This window comes from Fundulus heteroclitus, chromosome 5 (assembly GCF_011125445.2).
Source record: "Fundulus heteroclitus isolate FHET01 chromosome 5, MU-UCD_Fhet_4.1, whole genome shotgun sequence".
NCBI classification, from domain to species: domain Eukaryota; kingdom Metazoa; phylum Chordata; class Actinopteri; order Cyprinodontiformes; family Fundulidae; genus Fundulus; species Fundulus heteroclitus.
Genome location: NC_046365.1, coordinates 43,616,184 through 43,623,716, shown reverse-complemented (window position 1 = coordinate 43,623,716; position 7,533 = coordinate 43,616,184).

The following is a 7,533-nucleotide window of genomic DNA, read 5'->3' as shown; positions in this document are numbered from 1 at the left end:
CTCACGCCTTGATTTTGTCTTTCCATGGAAACGTGTTGCTGCTGAGCTCAGGCAGCGGCATTAATGTGTCGGCCTCCTCGTCCAGAATAAAGCTGAAAATATAACAAAATCACAGGACAGCAAAGTCCGGTGAACAAGAACAGGGAGAACCAGGAGGTTCTGGGGAGCTGGAACTTGTACTAACAGAACAGGTGATCAGGCAGGTGACTAAAGTCAGCGTCCACATGGCAGCATCTCCTGATCCCCACTAAAAACTACAATTAGCTGCACCACAGGCCTACCTGCACATTGTTGCTGTGTCCGTCTGTCCGTTCGTCTTCCTCTTCTTATCCGGGGTCGGGTCGCGGGGGTAGCAGCTTCAGTAGGGAGGCCCAGACGTCCCTCTCCCCGGCCACTTGGGCCAGCTCCTCAGGAGGAATCCCAAGGCGTTCCCAGCAGAGAGACATAGTCCCTCCAGCGTGTCCTGGGTCTTCCCCTGGGCCTCCTCCCGGTGGGACGTGCCCGGAACACCTCACCAGGGAGGCGTCCAGGAGGCATCCTGACCAGATGCCCGAGCCACCTCAACTGGCTCCTCTGGACGTGGAGGAGCAGCGGCTCTACTCTGAGTCCTCCCCGGATGACTGAGCTCCTCACCCTATCTCTAAGGGAGAGCCCAGACACACTACGGAGAAAACTCATTTCAGCCGCTTGTATCCGGGATCTCGTTCTTTCGGTCACGACCCAAAGCTCGTGACCATAGATGAGGGTAGGAACGTAGATCGACCGGTAAATCGAGAGCTTCTCCTTTTGGCTCAGCTCTCTCTTCACCACAACGGATTGGTACAGCGCCCGCTTCACAGCAGACGCTGCACCAATCCGCCTGTCGATCTCCCGCTCCATCTTCCCCTCATTCGTGAACAAGACCCCAAGATACTTGAACTCCTCCACTAGGGGCAGGACATCCTCCCCAACCCGGAGAAGGCACTCTACCCTTTTCCGGTTCAAGACCATGGTCTCGGATTTGGAGGCACTGATTTTCATCCCGGCCGCTTCGCACTCGGCTGAGAACCGCTCCAGTGAGAGCTGTAGATCACGCCCTGATGAAGCCAATAGGACCACGTCATCCGCGAATAGCAGAGACGCAATCCTAAGGCCACCAAAGCGGATCCCCTCAACACCTTGGCTGCGCCTAGAAATTCTGTCCATAAAAGTTATGAACAGAATCGGTGACAAAGGGCAACCTTGGCGGAGTCCAACTCTCACCGGAAACGAGTCCGACTTACTGCCGGCAATGCGGACCAGACTCTGACACCGGTCGTACAGAGACCTGACAGCCCTTATTAAAGGGTCCGGTACTCCATACTCCCGGAGTACCCCCCACAGGATCCCCCGGGGGACACGGTCGAATGCCTTCTCCAGATCCACAAAGCACATGTAGACTGGTTGGGCAAACTCCCATGCCCCCTCAAGGAATCCTGCTGAGGGTGTAGAGCTGGTCCAGTGTTCCACGGCCAGGACCAAAACCAGACTGCTCTTCCTGAATCCGAGATTCAACTATCCGACGGACCCTCCTTTCCAGAACCCCTGAATAGACCTTACCAGGGAGGCTTAAGAGTGTGATTCCTCTGTAGTTGGAACACACCCTCCGGTCCCCCTTTTTAAATAGGGGGACCACCACCCCAGTCTGCCAATCCAGGGGAACTGCCCCCGATGTCCACGCAATGTTGCAGAGCCGCGTTAACCAACACAGCCCCACAACATCCAGAGCCTTAAGGTACTCAGGGCGAATCTCATCCACCCCCGGGGCCTTGCCACCGAGGAGCTTTTTAACAACCTCGGCAACCTCAGCACCAGAGATGGAGAACCTGACCCAGAGTCCTCAGGCTCTGCTTCCACAATGGAAGACGTGTTGGTGGGATTAAGGAGGTCTTCGAAGTATTCCGCCCACCGACGCACGACGTCCCGAGTGGAGGTCAGCAGCACACCACCCCCACTGTAAACAGTGTTGGTACTGCACTGCTTCCCCCTCCTGAGACGCCGGATGGTGGACCAGAATCGCTTCGAAGCCGTACGGAAGTCTTTCTCCATGGCCTCTCCGAACTCTTCCCACGCCCGAGTTTTTGCCTCGGCGACCAGCCGAGCCGCCTGCCGCTTCGACTGCCGGTACACATCAGCTGCTTCCGGAGTCCCACAGGCCAAAAAAGCCCGGTAGGACTCCTTCTTCAGCTTGACAGCTTCCCTCACCGCTGGTGTCCACCAGCGGGTTCGAGGGTTGCCGCCAGCGACATGCACCGACAACCTTGCGGCCACAGCTCCGACTAGCCGCCTCAGCAATAGAGGCGTGGAACATGGTCCATTCAGACTCAATGTCCCCCGCCTCCCTCGGGACGTGTTTAAAGTTCTCCCGGAGGTGGGAGTTAAAGCTCCGCCTCACAGGGGACTCTGCCAGACGTTCCCAGCAAACCCTCACAGTGCGTTTGGGCCTGCCAGGCCTGACCGGCTTCCTCCCCCGCCATCGGAGCCAACTCACCACCAGGTAGTGGTCGGTGGAGAGCTCCGCCCCTCTCTTCACCCGAGTGTCCAAGACATAGCAGGCCGCAGATCAGATGAAACGACAACAAAGTCGATCATTGAACTGCGACCTAGGGTGTCCTGGTGCCAAGAGCACATATGGACACCCTTATGCTTGAACATGGTGTTTGTGATGGACAATCCATGACGAGCACAGAAGTCCAACAACAAAACACCACTCGAGTTCAGATCAGGTGGGCCATTCCTCCCAACCACGCCCCTCCAGGTCCCACTGTCATTGCCCACGTGAGCGTTGAAGTCCCCCAGCAAAACGAGGGAGTCCCCAGGAGGGGCACTCTCCAGTACCCCTTCCAAGGACTCCAAAAAGGGTGGGTAATCTGAACTGCTGTTTGGCGCATAAGCACAAACAACAGTCAGAACCCGTCCCCCCACACGAATGCGGAGGGAGGCCACCCTCTCGTTCACCGGGGAAAACCCCAACGTGCAGGCACCGAGATGGGGGGCAACAAGTATGCCAACCCCAGCTCGGCGCCTCTCACCATGGGCAACTCCAGAGTGGAAGAATGTCCAGCCCCTCTCAAGGAGACTGGTTCCGGAGCCAGAGCGGTGCGTCGGGGTGAGTCCGACTATCTCTAGTCAGAACCTCTCAACCTCGCGCACGAGCTCAGGCTCCTTCCCCACCAGAGAGGTGACATTCCACGTCCCAAGAGCCAGCTTCTGCAGCCGAGGATTGTTGCTGTGGAAAAACTTTATTCACATGATTTAGTGGAGGGGCAGTGGTGGGAATGTGAGCGCCATCTATGGGCCAAATACACCTGGAAAGCTAAAATATAGTTGGAGCAGGTAGTGTGATGCAGAATAAATGATTCTGTCTTTTATTAGTCTGATTAGGGAACACCGTTAAACTACAGATGTTCTCCATCACTACGTTATTAAAAAGCTGCTGAGGATCAGAACAGACAGCATCTGGTTATGAGGGATGTCCGGCTGAGAATATGATTTTATTAAATTATTTTATTAGATTCTATATAATCTGATAAAACGGTCTGATGACAGGTTTCTGTGGAGTATTTGCGCTCCTCCAGGCAAGGAAACAGCGTTTCTATCGGATCTCAGCTAAAACCAGGAAAACTCAGTTAGCCCAACAACCCTGATGTCGCCTCTAGGTGGCGCTGTTTCGCTGATCCAGCAGAGCAGCCTTTGCAGAACCAAGTTCACCTCAAGTCAGATTGTAAAAGTGGCATTAATGATTAATACAAACATTGTTTGCTTTTAAAGCACTGAGACCTGAATTAAGTTAACAGGATATCTGACACCTTCAACAGCTTCTTTGACTCTCCAAGCTGCAGGGAGTCTGAACATCTCCCCCACCAGAGGAGAACCATCAGCCTCTCCTCCTGCAGCTCCACCAGGTGACCTCCTCCCTGAAGAAGGTCACCACCAACCAGGCTGCAGGTCCAGACATGGAGCCCAGACGCTTAGATCATGTTCTGACCAGCTAGAGGACGCCGTCTGGTTAGAACGTCTCCTCAGAGGACGCCGTCTGGTTAGAACGTCTCCTCAGAGGACGCCGTCTGGTTAGAACGTCTCCACAGAGGACGCCGTCTGGTTAGAACGTCTCCACAGAGGACGCCGTCTGGTTAGAACGTCTCCTCAGAGGACGCCGTCTGGTTAGAACGTCTCCTCAGAGGACGCCGTCTGGTTAGAACGTCTCCACAGAGGACGCTGTCTGGTTAGAACGTCTCCTCAGAGGACGCTGTCTGGTTAGAACGTCTTCTCAGAGGACGCTGTCTGGTTAGAACGTCTCCACAGAGGACGCTGTCTGGTTAGAACGTCTCCACAGAGGACAATGTCTGGTTAGAACGTCTCCTCAGAGGACGCTGTCTGGTTAGAACGTCTCCACAGAGGACGCCGTCTGGTTAGAACGTCTCCACAGAGGACGCCGTCTGGTTAGAACGTCTCCACAGAGGACGCCGTCTGGTTAGAACGTCTCCACAGAGGACGCCGTCTGGTTAGAACGTCTCCACAGAGGACAATGTCTGGTTAGAACGTCTCCTCAGAGGACGCTGTCTGGTTAGAACGTCTCCACAGAGGACGCCGTCTGGTTAGAACGTCTCCACAGAGGACGCCGTCTGGTTAGAACGTCTCCACAGAGGACGCCGTCTGGTGAGAACGTCTCCACAGAGGACGCCGTCTGGTTAGAACGTCTCCACAGAGGACAATATCTGGTTAGAACGTCTCCACAGAGGACGCTGTCTGGTTAGAACGTCTCCACAGAGGACAATGTCTGGTTAGAACGTCTCCTCAGAGGACTCTGTCTGGTTAGAACGTCTCCATAGAGGACGCTGTCTGGTTAGAACGTCTTCTCAGAGGACGCTGTCTGGTTAGAACGTCTCCACAGAGGACGCCGTCTGGTTAGAACGTCTCCTCAGAGGACGCCGTCTGGTTAGAACGTCTCTACAGAGGATGCTGTCTCATTAGAACGTCTCCACAGAGGATACCGTCTGGTTAGAACGTCTCCATAGAGGACACTGTCTGGTTAGAACGTCTCCATAGAGGACACTGTCTGGTTAGAACGTCTCCTCAGAGGACAATATCTGGTTAGAACGTCTCCACAGAGGACGCTGTCTGGTTAGAACGTCTCCATAGAGGACGCTGTCTGGTTAGAACGTCTTCTCAGAGGACGCTGTCTGGTTAGAACGTCTCCACAGAGGACGCCGTCTGGTTAGAACGTCTCCTCAGAGGACGCCGTCTGGTTAGAACGTCTCTACAGAGGATGCTGTCTCATTAGAACGTCTCCACAGAGGATACCGTCTGGTTAGAACGTCTCCATAGAGGACACTGTCTGGTTAGAATGTCTCCATAGAGGACACTGTCTGGTTAGAACGTCTCCTCAGAGGACAATATCTGGTTAGAACGTCTCCACAGAGGACGCTGTCTGGTTAGAACGTCTCCACAGAGGACAATGTCTGGTTAGAACGTCTCCTCAGAGGACTCTGTCTGGTTAGAACGTCTCCACAGAGGACGCCGTCTGGTTAGAACGTCTCCTCAGAGGACGCTATCTGGTTAGAACGTCTCCTCAGAGGACGCTGTCTGGTTAGAACGTCTCCACAGAGGACGGCGTCTGGTTAGAACGTCTCCTCAGAGGACAGCGTCTGGTTAGAACGTCTCCACAGAGGACGCTGTCTGGTTAGAACGTCTCCACAGAGGACAATGTCTGGTTAGAACGTCTCCTCAGAGGACTCTGTCTGGTTAGAACGTCTCCACAGAGGACGCCGTCTGGTTAGAACGTCTCCTCAGAGGACGCTATCTGGTTAGAACGTCTCCACAGAGGACACTGTCTCATTAGAACGTCTCCATAGAGGACGCCGTCTGGTTAGAACGTCTCCACAGAGGACGCCGTCTGGTTAGAACGTCTCCACAGAGGACGCCGTCTGGTTAGAACGTCTCCTCAGAGGACACTGTATGGTTAGAACGTCTCCACAGAGGACACTGTCTCATTAGAACGTCTCCATAGAGGACGCCGTCTGGTTAGAACATCGAGCTTATGATTATTAGCTGCAGACCTTTTTATCTGCCTAGAGAGTTCACTGTTGTTATCATCACAGCGGTTTATGTTCCTCCCAGCGCTGATACTAAAGATGCTATGAGTGTTCTCTATCAGACTATCTCTGAGCTGCAATCTGCACACAGAGGGTTTTCATCATTGCTGGGGATTTTAACCAGGCAAATATGAAAACTGTTCTCCCTCATTTCTACCAACATGTGGATTTTGCAACTCGGGGAGAAAACACTCTAGACCTACATCAACAAATGCATTGAGGACGTCAGCACCACCAAGACCATCATCACCCGAGCAAACCTACGACCCTGGATCATTGAGGAGGTCCGTCAAGCGCTAAAAGCAGAACTCAGCCTTCAAGTCTGGAGACAAGGAGGCACCGAGGACAGCGAGAGCCAACCTGAACCGTGCCATCAGGCTAGCAAAGCAGAACCACAGTCAGAAAATCCAGGAGCTTTTCCATGACACCAGCAACACCAGGAGCATGTGGAAAGGCATCCGGGCGATCACTCAATACAACACGCCCTCCCCCCCCCCCCCCCCCCCCCCGGTGGGTGAAGTTGATGCTGACTTCCTTAACGGACTAAATAACTTCTTTGGGAGGTTTGAGGCACTAAACAGCACTCCAGCAGTGAAAGCTGTTCCCCATCAGGAAGAGGAGGTCCTCTGCCTTGACACCGCCGACGTGTGGTAGACTCTGAGGAGAGTCAACCCGCGGAAGGCCCCAGGCCCCGACAACATACCTGGGCGGGTGCTCAAGGAGTGTGCAGGTCAGCTGGCTGGTGTCCTCACAGACATTTTTAACACCTCCCTGGACCAAGCCATAGTTCCAGCATGCTTCAAGTCTGCCTCCATCATTCCGGTGCCAAAGAAACCTCAAGTCACCTGTTTCAACGACTACCGGCCTGTTGCACTGACTCCCATCATGATGAAGTGCTTTGAAAGGCTGGTAAAGGAACACATCGTCTCCAGTCTCCCATCTACACTCGACCCGTTCCAGTTTGCCTACCGACGGAACCGCTCCACTGAGGACGCCATCTCCTCTGCTCTTCACCTGAGCCTGACACACCTGCAGGAGAAGAACACGCACGTGTGGATGCTGTTCCTGGACTTCAGTTCAGCGTTTAACACCATCGTCCCACAACATCTGGTGGGAAACTGGAACATCTGGGCTTCAGCACACCCCTTCAACTGGCTGCTAGACTTCCTAACCAACAGACCTCAGTCAGTCCGGGTCATCAGAACACCTCTGATGTCATCACCCTCAGCTCTGATGTCATCACCCTCAGCTCTGATGTCATCACCCTCAGCTCTGATGTCATCACCCTCAGCACGGGCTCCCCTCAGGGCTGCGTCCTGAGCCCCCTGCTGTTCACCCTGATGACACACGACTGCGTCCCCAGGTTCACCACCAATCACATCGTGATGTTTGCAGACGACACAACGGTGGTGGGCCTGAT